The 24,310-nt window shown below is 39.8% G+C and overlaps 1 long non-coding RNA gene and 1 other non-coding gene across 2 annotated transcripts; one reads left to right on the top strand and one right to left on the bottom strand.

The window, feature by feature from the left end:
- Positions 1 to 4,778: 4,778 nt before the first annotated feature.
- LOC142169901 (uncharacterized) lies at positions 4,779 to 6,389 on the top strand. Its single transcript, XR_012699535.1, has 3 exons — positions 4,779 to 5,539; positions 5,624 to 5,754; positions 5,866 to 6,389. It is a non-coding gene; the product is annotated as an uncharacterized LOC142169901 (long non-coding RNA).
- Positions 6,390 to 23,942: 17,553 nt separating this feature from the next.
- Positions 23,943 to 24,049, bottom strand: LOC142170051 (small nucleolar RNA R71). Its single transcript, XR_012699666.1, has one exon. It is a non-coding gene; the product is annotated as a small nucleolar RNA R71 (small nucleolar RNA).
- Between the last annotated feature and the right edge of the window lie 261 nt (positions 24,050 to 24,310).

The raw sequence follows: 24,310 nt of genomic DNA, 5'->3' as shown, positions 1-24,310 counted from the left end.
AAGGAGCGTCGTCAACGGGAGAAGAAAGATCAACTTGGCGAGAAGAGGCTTAAACATCAGCTCCGCCAAGAACAAGTCCATCTTCATCACCCTTAGAACCTTCGTCTTCAGGTGTGGAAAAGCTTTGACGTTGCTGAGTTTTGTCAATTGCTTCTTTAGCCCTAGTAATCTCAGCATTAAGGTCAAAACCTTTCTGGTTGGCTTCAATCAAAGTCTCGAGGCGAGTGTTCAGAAAATCCCAACTAACATCCAGCGATAACATATCCTCAAGGGCCTCGTAATCCTTCTCCCACTGATCAATCTCAGCTCTCAGCTCTTCTTTTTCTACTTCTGAGGCTTCATAGGCTGTCTTCAAAGGGGCAAGAGAACTTTTCAAGAACTGAATATTGTCTGTAGAGGTGCGAAGATCTTCCTGAGCTTGGGTAAGTGTTTGAACCAATTCACCCGCGTAAACCTCTTTTTGATTAAGGAGTTCTTTCAAACCTCTTATCTCTTTAGTGGCCTTGGAAAGTTGTTTAACAAAAGACGATTCCAGTATATCCTTATCCTTCCCGACTTGATTGGAAGACAATTTTTCAACCGCTAACTCAATGGAAACCATTCTCATTTGTTGCTCCAAAGCGTTCTTCTCTTCTGCAAGAACTTTCTTTTCCAGTTGAAGACCTTCAAATTGTTCTTTCTAATTGTTAGCCTTGGTACGCAATTCAATAATTTGATGGTCAGTCTGAGAAATTCTTTTCATAAGCTCTGTGCCAATCAAATTAATCTACAGAAAATGTAAGGGAAGAAGAGTTATGGATGAGGAAAAAGAAGGAAGGGGATGTAATTAAACTTATACCTTCAGAGAAGAATGAACAATGCCATTCATTAAGGTCAGTGAACTATGGCTTTCCAACTTCTTCTTCTCCACAGGGCCTAACAATGGCTTCAACCACACATCAGCTTGACCGGACTTCCTCAATAAGCTCCCACCTTCAGGGACCTTAGTCACAACTCTTTTCATCTCCCTTCTGCTGCTAGAAGGCTCAGCTTCTACATAAGAAGTAGCAACGGGAGCAACAATTGGAGTAGCATCAGGTAAAGACACATGGGGGTTAACAATATATGGAACTGGAAGGGAAGCGAGAGGTAATTCTTCAGAAATAGGCCCAAAGCCTTCTTCACCCTCAAAGCTATGGGCGAGCAACCTATCAACAGGACTGGATGGAGCATTATCAGCGTCTTCATCAGAAATCTCTAAAGGAATATTTTTTGGCTCATCAATGAGTCTAAAAGGAATTGAACTTGATGAAGGATCATGAGAAGCATGGGTTTCATCATCAGAAACCACACGTCTCTTGAAACGCAGTTTTCTCACCAAAGAACCTTATTCTACCTCCTCTTTATCATCAGACCCACGAGCTTCAACAGTTTTCCTCTTGGAGGAAGAAGCACTCAAAATCTGTTCCTGAACAAGACTTACAAAAAGTCTAGTTGATGGAATAGATGCGAGACTAATGCCACGAATAGCAAACCATAAAAAAAGGGATGATAAAAAATTTATATATGAACAAGTAAAAGAAAGAGAAGAACTATGAGGGTGAAAGTATCGTGCGTCTTCACTTTCCAACCAAATATTTGAGAAAGAAACTTCCAAGATCTTTTGTCCATAGGAGCAGCAGTCAACATCTTTTCTACCCAAGCACGAAAGTTGGGAATTTCTTCAAAGACTTCCATGGTTGCTGAGAAAATGGGTATATGGTTACATAAAGGAATTCAAGGCATATAAAAAAAATAAAGAGAAGAAAACTTACGTGCAAAGTTTCATTTTTCTGGAAAAGGCATATTTTCTTTACCCACTAACCCACTAGTGGGGGCAGCAACAAAGCGGGCATACCAACCACGATCTCAGTCATCCTCAGGGCTAACTAACACTCTTTTACTTCTAGCCACGAGGGAAAAGACTCCTTCACGAAACAACTTGGGGGAGTAAAGGTGAAGTAAGTGACGAAAGGTAAAAGGGATGGAAACCAAATTCGACAAATAACGAAGGCATGTTACAACCATTCACACGATGGGACCAATCTGGCCAAGGCACACGTTAAAATAGCGATAAAACTCGATGATCACTGGATCAATGAGAGTCTTAAACCCTAAAGTAAAAGGGTAGGTATAAACAAAAGAAAAACCGGCATGGTAAGAGGTGATTATTTGGTTAGCACCAGGGATTAAAACTGGGAAATCTAGTTTCCAATGACATTCTCGTCGAACTAAGGAAAGATGACCGGGAGTGATCAAACTTGGATAAAGTTCAACAGGGTTAAGGGAAGCTATAGAATAGACTTGATTTCTCATGGTCTCACGGTCTGTTGCAAAAGAAAATTCTTGAGGAACAATCTCAGCAACTGTAGGTTCACACACAGGTTCATTCATGTCCATATTTCTAGAAGAAGATCTAGGGGTTAGAGGAGCCCTAGGTTTATAAGAAGATGGCTTGGTAGAACTACTTTGAGAAGAGGAACCACGGTTATATAACGAACCAAGACTACGAAGCCTACCACCTCTCCTACTTCTAGTAGGAGCAGTAGAAGGAGAAAGTTCGTCAACGATCACAACTTTGCGAGGGTCCAGTGTTGATGAAGACATGTTTAACAATGAAAATACAGAAGAAAGATACAGAGATACAAAGAAAGACTAAGTTAATGGGTAAATAAGGAAGAAGGTTTCAAGAAATCGAAAAAAATAAAGTATTTATAAGGAGATACGACCGTCGTTAAAATTAGTCATTATGAAGCGTCATAATGGAACCGTCACTTTATGATTGACGCAGCCGCAAAAAAAAAACCCTAAAAAGCACTGAGAAACTGCAGATTCAATCACAAGAAGCCACGTGGCATGTGCATTAAATGAATGTGACATGCGTCACATCGATTCTGAAGGATGCATAATGATTCTCGAGAAACGGCAGCAAGGAATTCCTGCCATAAAAACTTATCACTTCTCGAATATTCAATTGAGAATATTCAGAAAGTTGGGGGACTATCAAGACATGACACGTTGACTATCAACAAGCTGATGGGGCATGACACATGGAACATCGATGTAAGGACAAGTGACACTCTTAATTAGACGAATTAAAGAATGCAGAAAAGGCACGGGAGAAACATCCACGGGGTTATATTGAGGAATAAACCGGACCTGACAGCTGTTAAAGGAGAAACATGAGCGAAATGAATGAAGGCTGCAAATAAGGGAAGGTACACGAACTTGATAAAAATAAGGAAGGGAAATCGGTACAGTTACAAGAAATCTTTAGTCATAAATGTATCAGTTACAGTAATATATGATAACGGGCAATCAATACAATTAATACCATTAGTGAGTCCAAATTAAGTATGGAAACCGTTATAATTGTATGCTCCTATATAAGGACAAAAATGTCATTTTTTAAGGGCAAGTTACGATTACTATTGAAATTCACACTATTATTCTTTACTTTATTCTCCAAGATTTAAACCTTAATTTTGGGGAGTGATTATCAGTTTATTTCTTATTTTCTTTTGTCAATCATTTCCATACTTTGATCTATTCTTCCAAAATTGTTGGGAAAGTGAAGTAAATCTTGGTTATCAGTAACCCGATTTTCTCTAGATATTGGCTTTGACCGACAAATCTATTTTTGGTTAAACAGAAAGATTGGAAGAACATTGGAGACTCAAAGCACAAGGACTCATCATTCTTTCCTCAACTCAACACCGGAGTTTAGATTGAATTCATGTTTTCTTATTCTTCAACTTTATTTGTGATGACTTTCTCCATGATTATGGAGTAGTTTACTTTAGAGTTTGACGGATATGGTGTTATGATTAATATTTGTGGATTATAACTCTAGCTCTTTGCATGAATTCGTTTATGGAGATTTGAATTGATTGCAACTTTATTCACCAGTTTATTTAATCGAAAGAGGAATATGTTGGTGATTATCTTTGCATTATTTTATTTGGTTTAATTCAGTTATTCTTTTAAGTAATCGAAAGAGCTTGTTGAATTGTTGATTAAATCAAGTTAGGAGAATATTCGAGAGACGTTTTCCTAAAGGTTAACCATTAACGTATTCTTGCATATCTTCACAGTGCTTTATATTAGTTCATCTCGTAGAGTTCAGATTTAATCTAGAGAGGAGTCTTGGCTAGACGATTGAACTAATCATCGAGTGAATTCGTGAGAATCATTAGAACATTAGAGTGAATTGAACTAGAGTTAGATCCCAAATAGCTATCTTGCACTTATCATGTCATGATCTTATTTCTCCCAGTGATTATTTCAGTGTTGCTCAACTCTTGTCTTTTTGTGATCAATTGTTAATTGCTTTAGTTTTCATAGTTAATTTTAGTTATTAATCATCCTAACCAAAGTGTTAATCATCCTGAACAGTGTTAAGCCAGAAATTACTTAAACATTGTTTAAATCCAATCCATGTGGAGACGATAATTAAACTATACTATATTTGGCTAGCGAGCTTCAACTTCGTGTTATGTTTTGCGCTCGTCAACATGTTTGGTAGTCACCACAAGTATACTAGATCTGTCTTTTTGATATTAATATTGACTTAGATTAACCTGTTTCCTCTATAAATCTAATTGTATAAAAACCTAGCTCTAAATTTTGGGTCGTACGTATAAATGGCTAGGGGTGTGTGAACTCATATTCCACTATTGTACAAATGGATATATAAATTGTACAGTGAAGTTAGGCCCATTTCATTAATAATCCTTTCCTATTTACACGTACTTTTTCATTTCCTCTTCCAGTTTCATTTTTATTTCCCAGATGCTCACTTAATTCATGCACCCAGATTGTAGAATCCAGAATTAGCACTCTCTCACTCATCAAAGTTGACATCCTCTTCCTTTTCTTTGCTCCTCTTTGCGGCTTTCACATGGTTTTTTTATTTTTATTTTTTTTTATTTGGATTTTAAGTTGTCTCTGGGTTGTGTTGTATTTTTTCTATTCCTGTGAGGATTCCTCTATTCTTTGTCAAATGGATATTTATTGTTCCTAATTGGATTTTAGTGGGTATATGTTAGCTTTTATGTTCTTTTGGGTAATTTTTTGTTGGAATTTCTTTATGCATGTTGGTAATTTTATCTGATTTGCTGATGTGTGTTTTTTCCCTCACAATCGAGGAATTTTACTTATTAGAGTGTTCGTGCTATTGAATATTTTTGTTCACTATGTTGTTTTTCTTTTGTATCTCATTTTAAAACTATTCCTTTGTTCATGTGTATGTTAGAAGTTTCAGGCTTTGTTGTTTAGAATGTTGTGAAATGTTAATCTCAAAAGTGCATTTTATTTGAAGATTATATTGAGCTGTAAAATATAGTTAACTATGATTGGTTAAATAGATTTTTATGATTGATTGTCTGATAATATATGTTTGTCTTATTACTTCACTTATTACCTTTCACTTGTGATTGTTTGTGGCTTATATTATTTTTGTAGGTTAATTTCCCCCATACACAAGCTAGCACTTTGAGATTTTGGGAGCGCAAAGACATTGGTATGTCGTGTTAAGTATTCTTGTTCCTCCTCACCTCAGTAAGCAAATTATTGAGATTTTTATTTCTTTATTCTACCTGTCTAGCGAGGCCACTGAGGTGATTTTAGGACAACGGACTACACAAATGTAGGTGGCATATGCATTATGTCAATTGTGTCATTCATAAGTTGCATTGCAAGAGGTTCACATGTAACTTTTATTGTTTTCTATTGCAGGTTTGTGATAAGTGGAGATTTTGACTACTTATTTGCGCCTTTTGGCTTTCGTTTTAGTTCAAAAATATTTAAAGGTATTCCCGAAAACTAATAAAATATGCTTACTTGCAGGAGTATTGGAAAATGAGTCATTACGATAAAATCCAACTCAAGAAGGAGTGCTTTTGAACAAGGACAATAATCAAGCGCACAGGCCCAAGTGCGGACCGCAGAATTCTATTTGCGGCCGCAGAATATGAAGAAGAATCAACAGTTTTAGTGTAAAGTGCGATCGCAAAAGTCAAAGTTCAGAGAGTTTCAAATTTAAGCCCAACAAGAACCGCGGACCGCACTATAATTGTGAGGCCGCAGAAATCAAATGTGCGGCCGCACCCAAAATTATGCGGACCGCAGAACTCAAGAGATGCGGCCACAATCCAGAATTGTGCGGCCGCAGAATCCACTCCTGTCAAGAGCTGAAGAAAAGTGCGGACCGCACACAGAATTGTGCGGCCGCAGAACCTCCAAAAGGGTAATTTTGTCCGAAAATTTCAGCTTTGTATAAATAGACTACTTTCACGAAATTAGGTCAAGTTTTAAATATCAGAAAGTCTGTAGCCGTTTTTCTTTACTCTTTTAGGAAACTTTAGTTTATATTGTTGATTTTACATTGGATTTTCATCTATTAATCATTCAATATGAGTTTTATCATTTTTTCTTCTTTATTTTTTTCAATATCCACTATGAGTAGCTAAATTTCTAGCTAGGGTTGTGACCCAACCCTAGTGTGGGAACCTAATAGGTATTTGATTTAGGGCTTGTTTATGGTTGGGTATGTATTATTTAGCCTAGTTCTTGCTATAATTGTAGAATTAATGGTTGTAAATATTGGTTCAAGCCTATTTAACTTGGTCTCTACTTGAGAAAGAGAGACTTAGTCTAGGAAAACTTGGCTAACAAGAGTTTGGGATGAAATCAAGAGATTGATAGTCCCAATTAAAGGGTTGAACCTAGAGATAGTAAAACCCGACTTGAGCAATTTATCGATTGTATAGTTCAATACCCATTTGGACTTGAGAAAGCCAAATTGGAAAAAATCACTCTCTTACCGAGATGTATTGAGTGGGTATTTGAGTGTTCATTGCTATAATACACCCCGACCAACGAAACTCTCTCTAAAGCGCACAACCCGTTAGGCAAACACCCAGGTGGAAGTCACAACCCTAGACCTTTTATATATTTGAAAAACAACAACAAAAACATTCTTCTCTAGTTTCATATTTTCTATTGCAATCCCTAGTATAATTTTAGAAGTAAAATCAAAACAAATTTTATGGAAGTGCAACTTAGACAATTCACGTGCTTAGACCAAATACATCCCACTAATTCTATCTACGCTCCCTGTGGATTCGATCCCGACTCCTAGTTGGGTATTATTATTGCAATCGACCGCTTCACAACCCCAATTTGAGGTGTGACTTGGGCGAGATCAATTTTGGCGCCATTGCCGGGGAGCATAAAAATAGATTTAGCTATATATTTGGTTTTGTGTGTGAATTATCTTCTTTTCCCTCCGTGTTACTAATCTTTTTGGTGAAAAATTGTAAGTGATACAATGGCTCTCAAAAACAATGATCCTCTCAGAAACATGCCTTTGGGGGATGTGGACGTGGAAGATGACCAAGTGGAAGAGGTTCCTCTTGAACCTCAAGCAAATAGACGAGGCCGACCGCCTCAAGACAGCGTTCCCGTTCCACCCCCACCTCCACCAAGAGCGGCTCCACACCGGGTGTTGCCAAACGAAGGATATGCAAGTGCCATAGTCCCGCCCTAGGGCGGGTAACTTTCAAATCACAAATGTTATGCTCACATTGCTAGAGCAACAGGGATTCTTCATCGGGGCTCCGAATCAAAATGCGTACAAACACTTGAAAGGGTTTGTGGACACTTGCTGGAGGAGTAAATAGGCAAATGTCTCCGAGGATGCTTTAAGGTTGAGGCTATTCCCTTTCTCTCTACGGGGGAAAGCCTTGAATTGGTTAGAAAGGTTTCCAAACCATTTCATCCATACATGGGATGAATTGGCGGAGAAATTTATTTCCAAGTTTGTTTCTCCCGGGCATATGGCTACTCTTAGAGACGAGATTCTAGCATTCAAATAAGAACCCAATGAGCCTTTGCATGAGATATGGGAGAGGTACCGAGCTATAGTGAAAGAGTGCCCGAATAATGACATGACGGAGGCTATGATTCAACAAACTTTCTATAGGGGGATCAACACTACCAATAAATGCGTGGTCAACCGACTTGCCGGTGGAAATTTCATGAAAACACCATATGACGAAGCTTGTGAGATCTTATATGAGATGGCGGATACTTCATCGGCATGGCAAAGTAGAGCAAATGTTCCTCAAGGTGATCCAAATGTGATTTACCTACATAAATAATTGCATGATCATGGGCAAGCAATTGTCGAGTTGACCACTACAATGAATCAATTAGCCAAAGCTCAACTTCAACAAGTTGAAGGTCCTAAGCAAGTAAATGCAATGGAGAATAGTAAATATGATGGTGAACAAGCAAAGGCAAAAGGGTCAACAAGTGCAAAACCGTGCGGAATAATATGTGCAAGAAGATAGTGGGTTTGACCAAGATGAATCTTACAATGAACAAGAGGAGGAAGTACAATATGTGAACAACTTCCAATGGTAAAGAAACAACTCTCAAGGCCTGAATCAACAAAAATGGAGATCTCAAGGTAATCAAGGGAATTGGAACTCAAACAACCAAGGCAATTGGAGTGGTGGTAACGACCAAGGTAATTGGATCAATCAAGGAAATTGGAATGGTCAAAACAACCAAAGCAATTAGGGTGGCAATAGTCAATGATATTGGGGAGGCAACAACCAAGGGGGATGGAATAATAACCAAGGGAATTGGGGGTCAGGCTTTCAAAGGCCCCCTATGTATCAACAACCAAGCAACCCGCATCCTTATCCTTACCATGGTCCTAGCTCTTCCAACATTGAGATGGGGCGAATTGAGAACATGTTCAAACAAATGATGGAGAAGAATGCCGACTCCGATGCTCAACTAGCCTCTCACAACACTTCAATTCGTAATTTGGAAGTTCAATTGGGGCAAATATCGCAAGCTTTGAACACTCTTCCTAAGGGGGCACTACCATGTGATACGGTGGTGAACCCAAAGGGTGGGAATAACACGGGACATGACATGAACGTGACTACAATGATGGAAAAGGTAGGGATGTGACTACCTCAAATCAAAGGAAAAATTGTGGATGATGAACAAGTGATTCAAGAAGATGAGATTCCAAACAATTTGGTGCAAGCCAATGAGGAAGTAAGAATTGGTATTGATGACAATGTGGAGGAGACTTAAGAGGAAGTGAACATGTCTAGGGAGCACATTATAGACATACCGGAACCGGTAGTGCCAAAGGCTAAGGCACCAATGCCAAGGCCTCCTCCTCCATACCCTCAAAGGCTTGCCAAGTAAAATGGCGAGAACCAATTCAAAAAGTTCATTGACATGATGAAAAACCTATCTATTAATGTGCCATTGGTTGAGGCTTTGGAGCAAATGCCCGGTTATGCAAAGTTCATAAAGGATTTGGTGACAAAGAAGAGGTCGATGAATTGTGAGACTATAAAGATGACACATCAAGTGAGTGCAATTGTGCACTCAATGTCTCCTAAATTGGAAAATCCCGGCGCTTTCACAATCCCTTGTACTATTGGAAACGCCGACTTTGCAAAAGCTCTTTGTGATCTTGGGGCAAGTATCAATTTGATGCCCTATTCGGTTTTCAAGACTTTGGGAATTGGGCAACCAAGACCCATATCTATGAGGTTACAAATGGCAGATCGTACTATGAAGAGACCATTGGGTATTATTGATGATGTGTTGGTTCTTGTTGATAAATTTATCCTCCCGACGGACTTTGTGATTCTTGATTGTGAAGTAGACTATGAGGTGCCTATTATCCTAGGGAGACCTTTCCTTGCTATGGGGAAAGCTCTTATTGATGTGGAAGCCGTTGAGCTCACTTTATGGGTGGGTGATGAAAAGGTGGTTTTCCATGTGTGCAAATCTATGAGGCAACCGAATAGCAATGAAGTTTGTTCATTTGTGGACTTGGTGACCGATGTGATTATTTATGATACTAGTGCCATGATGAATGTGGATGATACTTTGGAGGCCGGGTTGCTCAACCTTGATGATGATGCTAAGGATGGCTATGTGGAATGTGTGAATGCATTGCAAGCAATGGGGTCTTACACTTATGAACCCCACAAATTATCCTTAGATCTTGAAAATCGGAAGTCTCCTCCAACAAAGCCCTCAATCGAGAAGCCTCCCACTTTGGAGTTAAATTCATTGCCTCCACATCTCAGGTATGAATTGCTTGGACCTTGTACTACTTTACTGGTTATTCTTTCCTCTTGTTTGACTAACATGCAGGTAGACTCCACATTGGCGGTGCTACAAAAGAGGAAAAAAGCTATCGGATGGACATTGGCGGATATCCGGGGTATAATCCCCGCCTTTTGCATGCACAAGATTATTTTGGAGGATGATGCCAAACCCTCCGTTGAATATCAAAGAAGACTAAATGAAGCAATGCAAGAGGTGGTAAAAAAGGAGATTATAAAGTGGTTGGATGCCGGGGTTATTTACCCCATTTCCGATAGTTCGTGGACCTATCCGGTGCAATGTGTCCCAAAGAAAGGGGACATGATGGTGGTCACCAATGACGAGAACGAGTTGATTCCTACAAGAACGGTGACTAGGTGGAGAGTGTGTATGGACTATCGCAAGCTCAACAAAGTCACAAGGAAGGATCATTTCCCACTTCCCTTCCCTGATCAAATGCTTGATAGATTGGCCGACCGTGCTTTTTATTGTTTCCTTGATGGGTATTCCGGCTACAATCAAATTCTTGTTGCTCCGGAGGATCAAGAGAAGACTACTTTCACATGTCCCTATGGTACTTTCGTATTCTCGCGGATGCCATTTGGTTTATGCAATGCACCGACGACTTTTCAACGGTGTATGATGGCTATCTTCACGGACATGGTGGAGGATTTCCTTGAGGTTTTCATGGATGACTTTTCAGTTGTCGGGAATTCTTTTGATGATTTCTTGACAAATTTGATTAAGGTCTTGGCAAGATGCGAAGAGACAAACTTGGTACTCAATTGGAAGAAATGTCATTTCATGGTTGAGGAAGGCATTGTCCTTGGCCACAAAATTTCAAAGAATGGCATTGAGGTCGACAAGGCAAAAATAGAGGTGATTTCTAAACTTCCACCTTCAACATCCGTAAAGGGAGTGAGGAGTGTCTTGGGTCATGCGGGGTTCTACCGGCATTTCATAGATTTTTCTAAAGTGGTGAACCCCTTGTGTAAGCTTTTGGAGAAAGATGCCAAATTCCATTTCAATGAGGATTGCATGAAGGCATTTGAATTGCTCAAGTTCAAATTGACAATTACTCCTATCATCACCGCCCCGAATTGGAGCTTGCCTTTTGAGCTCATGTGTGACGCTAGTGATGTGGCGGTCGGAGCAGTTTTGGGGCAACGTGTCAACAAAATCTTTCATCCAGTATACTATGCTAGTAAGACCATGAATGATGCCCAAGTCAATTACAATATGACAAAAAAAGAGCTCATTACTATTATTTTTGCTATGGATAAGTCTCGCCCGTACTTGATGGGTACAAAGGTGATTGTCCACACGGATCATGGGGCACTTCAGTACCTTATGAGCAAGAAAAATTCAAATGCTCGGTTAATGAGATGGGTGCTTTTATTGAAAGAGTTCGATCTAGACATCCAAGACCGCAAAGGCAGTGAAAACCAAGTGGCGGACCACTTGTCTCGCTTGGAGGAGGAAGGGAGGCCACATGACGGCCTTGAAATCAATGACTCCTTTCCTAATGAGCAACTTCTAGCCATTTCAATAACCAAGATGCCATGGTTCGCCGAATTAGCATATTATCTTGTGAGTGGTATTGTACCGAATGAGTTCTCTTCAAACCAAAGGAAGAAACTCAAATGGGATTGCCTTGACTACTATTGGGATGAACTGTACCTCTTCCGGATTTGTACCGATGGTGTGATTCGAAGGTGTGTGCCAGAGGAGGAACAAGTGGAAATTCTTGATGCTTGCCACTTTTCACCATATGGTGGTCACCATGGTGGAGCGAGAACGACGGCGAAAGTGTTGAGTTGTGGATTCTATTGATCTACTCTCTACAAGGACGTAAATGATCTAGTCAAGCGTTGTGATGAATGTCAAAGGGCCGGTGGGATTTCAAAGAAAAATGAGATGCACCTCACCACCATCTTGGAAATTGATATTTTTGATGTGTGGGGTATTGATTTCATGGGACCGGTTGTAAGCTCTTGTGGGAACACCTACATTTTGGTAGCTGTGGATTATGTATCAAAATGAGTTGAGGCTTTTGCTCTACCCAACAACAAAGCTAGAAGTGTGGTGGCATTTTTGAAAAGGAACATCTTCACAAAGTTTGGTACTCCGAGGGCCATTATAAGTGATGGGGGATCTCAATTTTGCAACAAAGCTTTTGATATCTTGCTTAACATGTATGGTGTCACTCACAAAGTCACGACCCCCCATCACCCTCAAGCAAGCGGACAAGTGGAAGTCTTCAACCGGGATATCAAGAGTATTTTGTCAAAGGCAGTGAATGCCAACCGGACGGATTGGTCGAAGAAACTTGATGATTCTCTATTGGCCTATAGGACGGCTTACAAAACACCGATTGGGATGTCTCCATACCGGTTGGTGTTTGGGAAAGCTTGTCACCTTCCGGTGGAACTTGAGCACAAGGCTATGTAGGCATTGAAGAAGCTAAATCTTGAGTGGGATGTCGCCGCCAACTTAAGGGTGGAACAATTAAATGAACTTGATGAATTTCGGTACCATGCATATACAAGTTCTTCCTTATACAAGGAGAAGATGAAGTACCTCCATGACAAGTACATTAGGAACAAGGAGTTCAAAGAAGGTGATCTTGTGTTATTGTTCAATTCTCGGTTACGGATATTTTCGGGAAAGTTGAAGTCTAAATGGAGTGGCCCGTTTGAGGTTGTGGGTGTGACACCCTTTGGTGCATTAGACTTGAAGAATAAAAATGATGAAGTGTTTAGAGTCAATGGTCACCGGGTGAAGCGTTATTTGGGAAAAGTTGATGATGGCCACGTCGTGGCATTGATTCATTTCTGTCACGACCCGAAATTCCCACCTTCGGACCATGATGGCGCCTAATATTTCACTTGCTAGGCAAGCCAATGTTAGAATAATATTAACCAATTTTTAAACAATCTTTACATTATTAATAATCAAGGAACCAAAAGCGGAAGCAAAGTTTGAAATATAGTAAAATAATCCATAAAAACAACGGTGTCTAAATACCATCCCAGAATTGGTGTCACAAGTGCATGAGCTTCTAGAATAAATACAAATAAAGGTCTGAATAATATAAAGCTGCTTGGAAATAAACACACAGCTAAAGTAAAATAGACGGGGACTTCAGAACTACGGACGCCATGCAGTTATACCTCAAGTCTCCTCTGGTAGCTGGAATCCGAGCAAGTCTATGGTACGCCGCTGAGACCAACTCCAAAATCTGCACAAGAAGTGCAGAGTGTAGTATCAGTACAACCGACCCCATGTACTGGTAAGTGCTGAGCCTAACCTCGACGAAGTAGTGACGAGGCTAAGGCGGTTCACTTACATTAACCTGTACGCAATATTAATAACAACAACAAATAATAGAAATAAATCAGGTAACTCATTTATAATAATTGAAGCCAACTCAGCAGTCATAATCCATTATTATTTCAACCAATTCTGTTGCAGCGTGCAACCCGCTCTCACAATATATTCACATTCAATTCTGTTGCAGCGTGCAACCCGCTCTCCCAATATATTCTTTTTAATCAAGTCTGTCATAAATTTATTTCAATCAAGTATATATATAAACTTTTAAATAAGTCTGTTGCGGCATGCAATCCGATCCACCAATATTGACTTTTAAATAAGTCTATTGCGGCGTGCAATCCAATCCCCCAATAGTGACTTTTAAATAAGTTTATTGCGGCGTGCAATCCGATCCCCTAATATTGACTTTTTAATAAGTCTGTTGCGGCGTGCAACCCGATCCTCCAATATGAACTTTTTAATAAGTTTGTTGTGGCGTGCAGCCCGATCCTCCAATATGAACTTTTTAATAAGTCTGTTGTGGCGTGCAACCCGATCCTCCAATATATCCATTTCAATCAATTCTTATAGAAGAAATTTCCCCAATAAATACAACAATTAATATAAAATTATAAGACAACAAGCATTCAATAATTATGATTTAATTATGAAACAAACAGTGACAAATAACAAATTATTATGGAAATCGGGGAGAAAATAGGCAGTTTAATATTTAATATGCTAAATGTCAAATAACAATTAAAACACATAATTCAAATAGCATGTAACAATTAATGCATGAATTCAAGAATTAATATATGACAAAGAATAGGAGAGAAACAATTATTATAATAATTAATTTATGATTTAAAATAATTTATGATTTTTCAAGTAAGCAGGCAAACAATTAATTTTACGGCGTATAGACACTCGTCACCTCGCCTATACATCGTTCACATTCTTTTCACATAACATATAATTTAAGGGTTCTGTTCCCTCAAGTCAAGGTTAACCACGACACTTACCTCGCTTTGCAAATTCCAATCAATTACTCGACCACAGCTTTTCCTTTTAAATTTGTCTTCAAACTCTTCAAATCCTATTCACAAACAATTTGATATACTGAATACGAATCATAGGAATTAATTCCATATGAATTTATAAATTTTCCGGATAAAAATCCAAAATTCAATAAAATATTCGACAGTGGGACCCATGTTTCAAATCTCAGAAAAATTTATAAAATCCGAACACTCATTCCGAGACGAGTCCAACCATACAAAAATTATCCAATTCCGATGTCAAATGGACCTTCAAATCTTAAATTTTCATTTTTGGAAGATTTTGTAAAAATATGATTTTTCTTTCATAAATTCACGGATTCATGATATAAATGAGTATGAAATCATGAAACATAATAAATATAGGATAAGGAACACTTACCCCAATGTTTTCCCGTGAAAATGACCCAAAAATCACCTTACCCGAGCTCAAAAATGGAAAAGGGTTGAAAATGGGACGAATCCCATTTTTCAAGAACTTAAGTTTTGTTTTCGGGACTTTTACCCTTCGCGAACACGGTCAGTACCTCGCGTTTGCGAAGCACAAATTTGTGATGTCCCATTTTACACTTCGCGAACGCGAGGGCTACTTCACGAACGCGAAGCTTGCCTAGCTTGGCCTTCGCGAACGCAAAGGCAATTATCCTGGCCAGCCTCTTTCCCTTCGCGAACGTGAAGCTTTGAACCTCAAGCCTTCGCGAACACGGTCACTCTGTCGCGAACGCGAAGCACAAAATGTGCCAGCCCCAATTTGCTCTTCGCGTTCGGGAGAGTACCTTCGCGAACGCGAAGAAGAACACACCAGAAGCCTGAAGTCTGCAGAAAACCAGATTTCCTAAGTCCGAAATCATCCTGTAGCCCATCCGAAAATCACCCGAACCCTCGGGTCTCCAAACCAAACATGTACCCAAGTCCTAAAATATTATACGAACTTGCTCGCGCGATCAAATCGCCAAACTAACACCTAGAACTACGAATCGGACAACAAATCAAAGGAAATTTTCAAGAAAATTTTAAAACCTTTATTTTTACAACCGGACGTCCGAATCATGTAAAATCAACTCTGTTTCTCATCAAATTCGGCAGACAAGTCATAAATATTATAGTAGACCTATGTCTGGCTCCGAAACCAAAATACGGACCCGAGGTCAATAAATCCAACATCAGTAATTTCTTAGAAATCATTAAGCTTTCAAGCTTTTATTTTTTTATTAAAATTCCATATCTCGGGCTAGGGACCTCGGAATTCGATTCCGGGCATACGTCCAGGTCCCAAATCATGATACGGACCTACCAAAATTATCAAAATACTGATCCGAGTCCGTTTGCTCAAAATGTTAACCAAAGTCAACTTAGTTGAGTTTTAAAGCTCTATTTCCCATTTTAATCCATTTTTCACATAAAAACTTTCCGAAAAATTGTACGGACTGTGCACGCAAGTGCAGGAATGATAAATGGTACTTTTTGAGGTCTTAGAACACCAAATTACTTATTAAATTTAAAGATGACATTTTGGTTCATCACAATTTTAAGTGATTGATAGTAATCTGCGTAGTGTCGCGACGTTAAATCAGGCGCTTCTTGGGAGGCAACCCACGTTTCTTTTTATTTTTATTTTTAATTTTTTAGATAGGTCTTGTTTTGTGCTAACTGATTTTGAAGTATATTGCAGGAACTGTGCTTAGGAAAAATGCTAAGTGTGGAAAAAAGTGCGTATCACACATTTATTGTGCGAACCGCACAATCTTGATGGCCACATCAGAAAGGAGTCTGCGGCCGCACAATTCATTGTGCGACCATACAACTGGAGATCACAAAATTGCAAACTCACTGAAGTTTGAATTGCAGATAAATGGTTGATCTGCGGCCGCACAAAAAGTTTCGGCCGCACTCAGAAATATGCCGACCGCAGTCATCAAAAAGGGTAATTGATAAAAGGTAAGGATTGCAGACCACACATAAAATTGTGCGGCCTCGCTCAGCTTAGCATTTTTCCCTAGTCGATCAAGCTATAAATAGTGACCCTCTACCACTGTTCAAAACTTTACACACTCTGACTAGTTGACACCAAAGCAAGCACAGTGCACTCAAATTGATTCAATCGTCTCGCATTAACTTCATCACCCTAGATTCTTCCCTGCATCATTCATTACTGCTATGTTCAATTCATGTTTAGATTCTTTCAAATTTCTTAATTTTTGTTCTTTATTAGTTTAGTTATTTTTAGGCCTAAATGGCAAAATGAATCATCATGTGTGCTTAAAATAGTGTGGGTAACTTCATACTTGTTAATTGGGGGATGGGTAAACTGTGCATCATGTTTAATTTGCCAATACCATGTCTAAATTGTGCTAAATTGAAAAAGCCCTAAGTTCAGTGCCGTATAATTTTGAATTGTGCGGTCCGCAGATCCTTAGGCGAGGGAAAGGTCTGTGCATTGATTGTGCGGACCACACTCAAAATTGTACGGTCTGCAGAAACTGAACTGCGGCTGCAGAAAAATGTGTGCGGTCGCAGATCAAAACTTCAGAGAATTGGTATTTCTGGGCCTTGAATTGTGCGGCCGCACTTAGAATTGTGCGGACCGCACTTCAATTGTGCGACCGCACTTCCAAAATTGTACGATTTGCACAAACCATTCTGCGGCCGCACTCAGAATTGTGCGGACCGCACTTCCCCCTCCTGCCCACTATTTTGTCTGCAACTATTTTATAGTCTGTGTTTGAACTTTAACTTACTCATGTTGCTATGTATTGCAGATAATGGTTAGATCACGGGTACGAGGTGATACACCCAAGGGGAGGGGTGAACCCCTCTTGAGGCCGAGGCAGGGGTGCCCTACCACTCTCCATGCAAAAAGTGATTAGTAAGAAGGAAACAATAGGCCGATGTAGACAACCGGAGCCCTCCAAATCATGTTCATATGCCCCGTCTAGGGAAGCATCGGAGGGCGACTCAGTGCAAAGGCAGCCTGCTGTGCCATCACAGCCACAGCTACCCCAGGATAGATACCAACTGAGAGATGAGACTACCTCTTCTGAGAGTACTTACGAGGGATCGGAAGGGAACAACCAGGCTTCGGAGCCCTCATCTACTCATGCCCCATCGCACCAGTCACAGTTGATGATGATGATGATATTTTAGATGACGGTCGGGGGGCTGATACCAGAGTTGCAGGCCTGGAAAGGTCAAAGAAGAAGGAAGTTTGGGAAGATAGGTTTGTGAGCCTGACTGCATTCAATAGGTTTCGAGAGTGGTGGCCCCAGAGAACCCTCACACTTGAGCATCAGTTCCTGTTGAAAGACTTGGATAGGCACAATCCAAATGAGTTAAGACAATTTCGGGAAAGCAAATGGTGGAAGTGGTTCACGAAAATCGTATTGGATGCAAAAGAGAACGTAGTCCATGAGTTTTACGCCAATGTGGCACATATCAAGAAGGGGACTAAGGTGACTAAGGTGCGGAACTTGAAAGTACGATTTGATCAGAGCACCCTGAACACTTATTTGGGGCTCGAGGATATAGAGCCGGTGCAGTATTTAGAGAAGTTCGCAAAGGGTGATGCAGCTCGCCCTTGGCTAGCTGAGATACTAGCAGCTCCAGGACCACCACCACCATGGATCACAACAGGGGTTCCCATTCTGCGGAACACCTTTAACTTTGAAGCAAAAGGGTGGCAAACATTTGTATGCAGTCACATAGACCCAAGCCGGAATAAAAACAATCTTCCAATCCCTCGGGCAGTCTTAGTTGCATCTATCATGGTCGGGTACCCAATTAATGTGGGTGTTATCATGTCGGCCAACATGTCTCTGGTTGTCAGGCAGGGTGAAAGCTCACATCCGTATCCCAACACTATCACGGAGTATCTCACGGATGCAGGGGTAGAGCCCAAGAGCTTTGATACGAAGGTTAGGGCTAAGCAGCCCTTCTCCTGGTACTCTCTGAAGGACCCAAGGAACTCAAAGAACAAGGGTAAGTCGACTTCTACCGTAGGCCAATTTGATGAGTCATCGGTGGTAGTTGCAGATTCTACTGCTATGCCTTTTACAGCTTCTATGCCTTCCACAACAGCCAGGCCTTCCACCGAGACAACTGCCATGCCACCACCTCTATCTTTAGGGCCATCAACATCAGTATCACTGCCTTCCTCCTCCACTTATCCACTCACTGCGCTGCGAGTCTCCTAGACACTGGCAAGTCTCAACAACTAGATGCAGACAGCTACTGCAAAGTTGTCTGACCTATCTAGTGCTATTGCAGCACAGTCTTCTGCCCCAGCACCCTAGGTTCCTCCGTCAGTGGAGGAAACATTGGAGAAGATATTGGATAATTAGAAGACCATCATGGATACCTTGGTGGCACATGGGGGAGAAATTGAGGAGCTAGGTAAACAGGTGAAGAAGATGAGAAAATCCCAGGCTTCGAGAAAATCAGTGGACAAGTTGAGACGTGAAGTGACCAAGATAGCAGTAGTTAGTGATCTTCCCTTTGACTTACTGATGGAGACAGATCCATCAGTACCAGCAGACCCAGCATCACCATCAGTACCAGTGGAACCAGCTGGCCAGTCTGAGGAGCCAGACCTCGCTATCCATACGGCTGAGGCGGTGCTACAGATGTTCACCAACCCAGCTACTCCCCGAGCAGTGGATGATGAGATCCAGTTGGAGGAGCCTGAGGGAGGTGATGCTACTATGGACACTGAGACCACATAGGGAGTCCTCTCTACTCTTTCAAATTTCCTTATTTTTATTTTTGTTAAGTATTGAGGATAATGCTTATTCTTATTCAGGGGGTGGTCTATTTTGATTTGATATGACATTTGACTTTGGCATGTAATAACTGATAACATTCTCTTTTTATTTTTACTTTCATTATGTACATATTCTTCTCTCTATTGATTTATATATTCTCTTTCCCTTTCTCAGTTTGTATATTCATTTATGCTTTCAGCAGTTTACTTCATAGCTTCTTTATTTTATTTTCTCAGTAGTCAATGTTTAGTCTAATAGCTTCTTATTTACGTTAATAGCTTCTTTTTAATTTAGTAGTTTCTTTTCATGTTTAAGTGATCAATAAGCCTTTGGTTTTATTAATACCATGGTTCTTTCCAAAGGTGATTTTTGTGGGAACCGGGTGACCCTTCCTAACGATGGATGGCGTGACAACTTTCTTAAGGGATTGAGTCCGTTTTTGATGTTTAGGTAAGAATAATAGTAATAATGAATAAGAGGACCTAATTGAGTCGAAATAGAAGAGTCAAGCACGCTTCACTTGGTACCAACACACTTAACTACATGCTTATGATTAAAAACAAATTCTTGGAAAGAAATAGCTCTAATTAGTGACCTTGTGACTCTTGTGTTGACTTAAGAAATCATCGAGTGATTTAATTGAACCATTAGTGATTTTCAATCTTGAATACGGTTGTTGTGGGCCCTAGACTCTATCATATTTAATAATCCAGCTGTGTGAGAGGTGAGATGTTCTATTTCAAGTCCAAGTACCTGTGCGAATGGTCTGGAACTTGCCCCGAATGTGTTTCTAGATGAAATTTTAAGTTTTGCTTGGTTTGAGAAGTGGTTGTAGGATTTCCTTGACCCATTTTGAAATTTTCCATGGCCCACCAATGATGTTATCCTTAGTCAACCCTTTTGAGCCTAAAGCATTTCTCATTTGATAATCATATTACAAGCCTTTACCCGTTTTGTAGTGACCTTCTCTTGGCACCCGAGCTTTCCTTAACACTCATGAGAAGCAATTGGCAAAAACATAAGTTTGGGGGAGAGACGAGGAGTTTGAAAGTGGTATCAAGGTACAAAAAGAGAAACGAAATGAAGAAAAGGCAAGGCAAAGAAAAAGAAAGAAAGAATAAAAGAAAAATGCAAAAAGAAAGTGAATAAATTGAAGAGTTGAAGGGATTCAAAGAAAAGCAAAAATGCAAAGCATGGATAAAACAAAGAATGATAAAATGAATATCATGACCAAGAAAGAGTGATATCAAGTCTCTCTAGTTCCCCTAAGGAAAAAGAAAATGCCTCAAAAAGTCGGCAAAGCATGAGCTAAAAAGAGAAAATGGAGTGCTTAAGGAAAGATGAACCCGTTCTATTCCAACATTTCCTATATTAGTCCAAAAGCCTACATTACATCCCGAAAAAGCCCTACGTAATTTCAAGCCGAGTGAACTTACATTAGTGGTGATTTACATGAGGGGCAAGCATATTATACTTAGATTCGTACTTGTGATATTCTTTTGAGAGAGATGAGCGATCTTTTTACAAATCCTTGAATTGAGTGCTACATTCTTAAGTGAGATAAGCTAACGGAGAGTAGAGGAGGAGGAGTTTGGGATTCACAGTGACCTACATGAAAGAGCAAACTTCCTTGATGAGTAAAGTCAACTCTTGATGATCAAGTGTCGCATTAGAACTATTTGTGCTTAAAATTTCAAATTATTGCCTTGTTGATAATTCATGAGTGTATGGGTAATTGTTGGTCCCAATTGATGTGTGTTTGATTCACCATAGATTAGCTGGAATAGCTCTTATTTTGTGGAGGTGAGAATTACCTTATTTGCTTGAGGAAAAGCAAAAGCTTAAGTTTGGGGGAGTTGATAAGTGGGGATTTTGACTACTTATTTGCGCCTTTTGACTTTCGTTTTAGTTCAAAATTGTTTAAAGGTATTCCCGAAAATTGCTGAAATATGCTTACTTGTAGGAGTATTGGAAAATGAGCCATTACGATGAAATCCAACTCAAGAAGGAGTGATTTTGAACAAGGACAATAATTAAGCACACAGGCTCAAGTGCATACCGCAAAATTCTATCTGCGGCCGCAGAATATGAAGAGGAATCAACAGAGCTTCAGTGTACAGTGCGGACCGCACAATAATTATGCGGCCGCAAAAGTCAAAGTTCAGAGAGTATCAAATTCAAGCCCAACAAGAACTGCGGACCGCACTATAATTGTGCGGCCGCAGAAATCAAATGTGCGGCCGCACCCAGAATTATGCGGACCGCAGAACTCAAGAGATGCGGCCGCAATCCAGAATTGTGCGGCCGCAGAATCCACTCCTGTCAAGAGCTGAAGAAAAGTGTGGACCGCACACAGAATTATGCGGGCGCAGAAACTCCGAAAGAGTAATTTTGTCCGAAAATTCTAGCTTTGTATAAATAGACTACTTTCACGAAATTAGGTCAAGTTTTGAATACCAGAAACTCTGTAGCTGTTTTTCTTTACTCTTTTAAGAAACTTTAGTTTATATTGTTGATTTTACATTGGATTTTCATTTATTAATTATTCAATATGAGTTTTATCATCTTTTCTTCTTTATTTTCTTCAATATCCACTATGAGTAGCTAAATTTCTAGCTAGGGCTGTGATAGTAGGCTATAATTATGTAGTTTAGCTACTATTTGTACTCTAACTTAGCTGCACTTTATTGATATTTGAATTTTAAATGATAACAAATTGCTCTAATTAAGATCTTTATGCTTTGCAAGAGCAATTCCGGGCTATGAGGACGTTAAAGAGTGTTTTGGAGCTAATATGGAGCATTGAAGGCCAATTGGAGGTTAGCACGCTTAAAAAGAAGAAAGAAAAAATGCTACAGAAAATCCTCCAGGTGCGCGGTCTATGCGCGGCCGCGCACTGGGCCGCGCATGTCACGCAAAAACTGGCCAAAGTGCGCGGCCGCGCACGTGCTTCCGAGAAAAATCGTCCAAGGTCAATTTTGTAATTTGAGAGACGACTAACCTTGACCTATATGAAGCCCAGCTCACCCAAAAGAGGGTATCTCTATTTTTAGAAGAACTTTGGAGGCAAGAACACAAAAGGAGCAAGACGGAGAATTTTCCTACGAGTTTTTCATCATCTTCTTCTTCTTAATTTCATTTTTGGTTATGACTTTTTATATTGTAATGGTGCATAGTAGTATGAGTAGCTAAACCCGTCATCTAGGGTTGATGGAACTAAATGTTGGATGAAGTCTTGATTACGTATTGATATAATTGAGCCGTTTTTACTCTATAATTGTTCAACTATGTGTTTCTTGTGATTAATTGAAAGGGCCCTTGATTAATCGTGTCTAGTTGTCTAGTGTTGCTTGAGAAAGAACAATTGATTAGATTGTTGTTGAACAATGCTACTTTCGAGTAAGTTAAGAGATTAATTACTTAAATTTAAAAGCGGGATTAGAGATAACGAAACTTTGGTGTGATATTAATGAGTTGTACAAATTGTCAACTAGAGTAGTTCGAGAGAATGCTTCTAGTAAATTATCGTAATTGATCGAGAGATAAGTACGGTAAGCAATAACTCATCATCTTTATAGAGTGTTACGACGAGATTATAGCTAACGTGTCAGGAATTAATCTGATAATTGGGGAAATCAATAACCCTAGATTCTTTTACCCTTGAATTCAGCTTCATTCTTGCTTATTGATAGTTTTTATTGTCATTTTTCCTTAGTTAAATAACTTCTGTTAATTATCAAATAAAATCTTGAACTCTGAAAATTATCTGAGCTTATCATTAGTGATACTAAAAGTTGTAGCAAATAGGTTAGTTCCCTGTGGGATTCGACTCCGGACTCTTGAACCGGATTATTTTTGCAGCGACTCCTTAGTCCTTTTTATAAGGCATAGTTGGGCGTAATCAAATTTTGGCGCCGTTGCCGGGAAACTAACGGTGTTATTTATTACAACTTGGAAGAATTGCTAGAATTTTTAGTTTATATCAATTTTCTGTGGTGTTAAAAATATTTCCATTGAAATTCTCATGTTTGAACTCTTCTGTGACTTAGGTGCATGCCTAGAAGCTCCTTGAGAACTGGTGAACTTTTTTGAAGGACTCTCAGATCCCGAGAAAGCATTCAGGGCATTGAATCAGGCTAACAAGAAGGGCAAACAACTAAATTAAGGCGAACAATTCGGAATTGAAATGGACGACGTCGAGAACGTCAATGAGAAAAATAGGAATGATCAAGTTGACCCAAACATCGGAGTGGTAGCACCTCTTGTGCCGAAAACTGCTCTATATGATTCGGCGCAACCAACTGCTGATAACCTAGCCACCGCAATTGCAGTCCCTCTGATACAAGCGGAGACATTTCAGATTACCAACAACATGCTGCACTTGCTGCAAAATAAAGGGTTGTTCTTCTGGTCGTACATCGAAGGCCCACAACAACATATGAAGAACTTTCTATCAATTTGTGTCACTCAAAGACAGCCGAATGTGACTCCTGAAGCAATCAAATTATTACTGTTCCCATTATTAGTGACTGGGGAGGCTCAAACTTGGCTGAATTCGCTCCCAATAAACTCCATTGCTACTTGGGAGGAACTAATCAAGCAGTTCTTAAACAAGTTCTATCTACCCAACAAAACTGCGAGGCAAATTAATGAGATATTGCAATTCAGGCAGAAACTGACTGAAACTTTGCAGGAAACCTGGGAGAGGTTTAAGGGTATGCTAGTGAAGTGTCCACACCATGACATTCTAGATCAGATGCTAGGACGGAGATTCTATATGGGTTTGGCTGATAGTCTGAAGGCCAATGTAGATGCTTCAGCCGAGGGTGCATTCCTGAGCAAATCATTCACAGAGTGTAAGATTCTTCCTGACAAGATGGCTCAAAATTCAGGCTGGATGATGTGGGATACAACACTTACTCCAATAGTGCATTCTGTTGCTCTTGACCCAAATAATACAAATGCAGAAAACACAGCCACTCTCATGACCCAGATGATCTTGTTGAC

The sequence above is a fragment of the Nicotiana tabacum genome, chromosome 15, assembly GCF_000715075.1.
Source record: "Nicotiana tabacum cultivar K326 chromosome 15, ASM71507v2, whole genome shotgun sequence".
In the NCBI taxonomy this organism is placed as follows: Eukaryota; Viridiplantae; Streptophyta; class Magnoliopsida; order Solanales; family Solanaceae; genus Nicotiana; species Nicotiana tabacum.
This window is presented reverse-complemented; position numbering and strand designations above follow the sequence as displayed.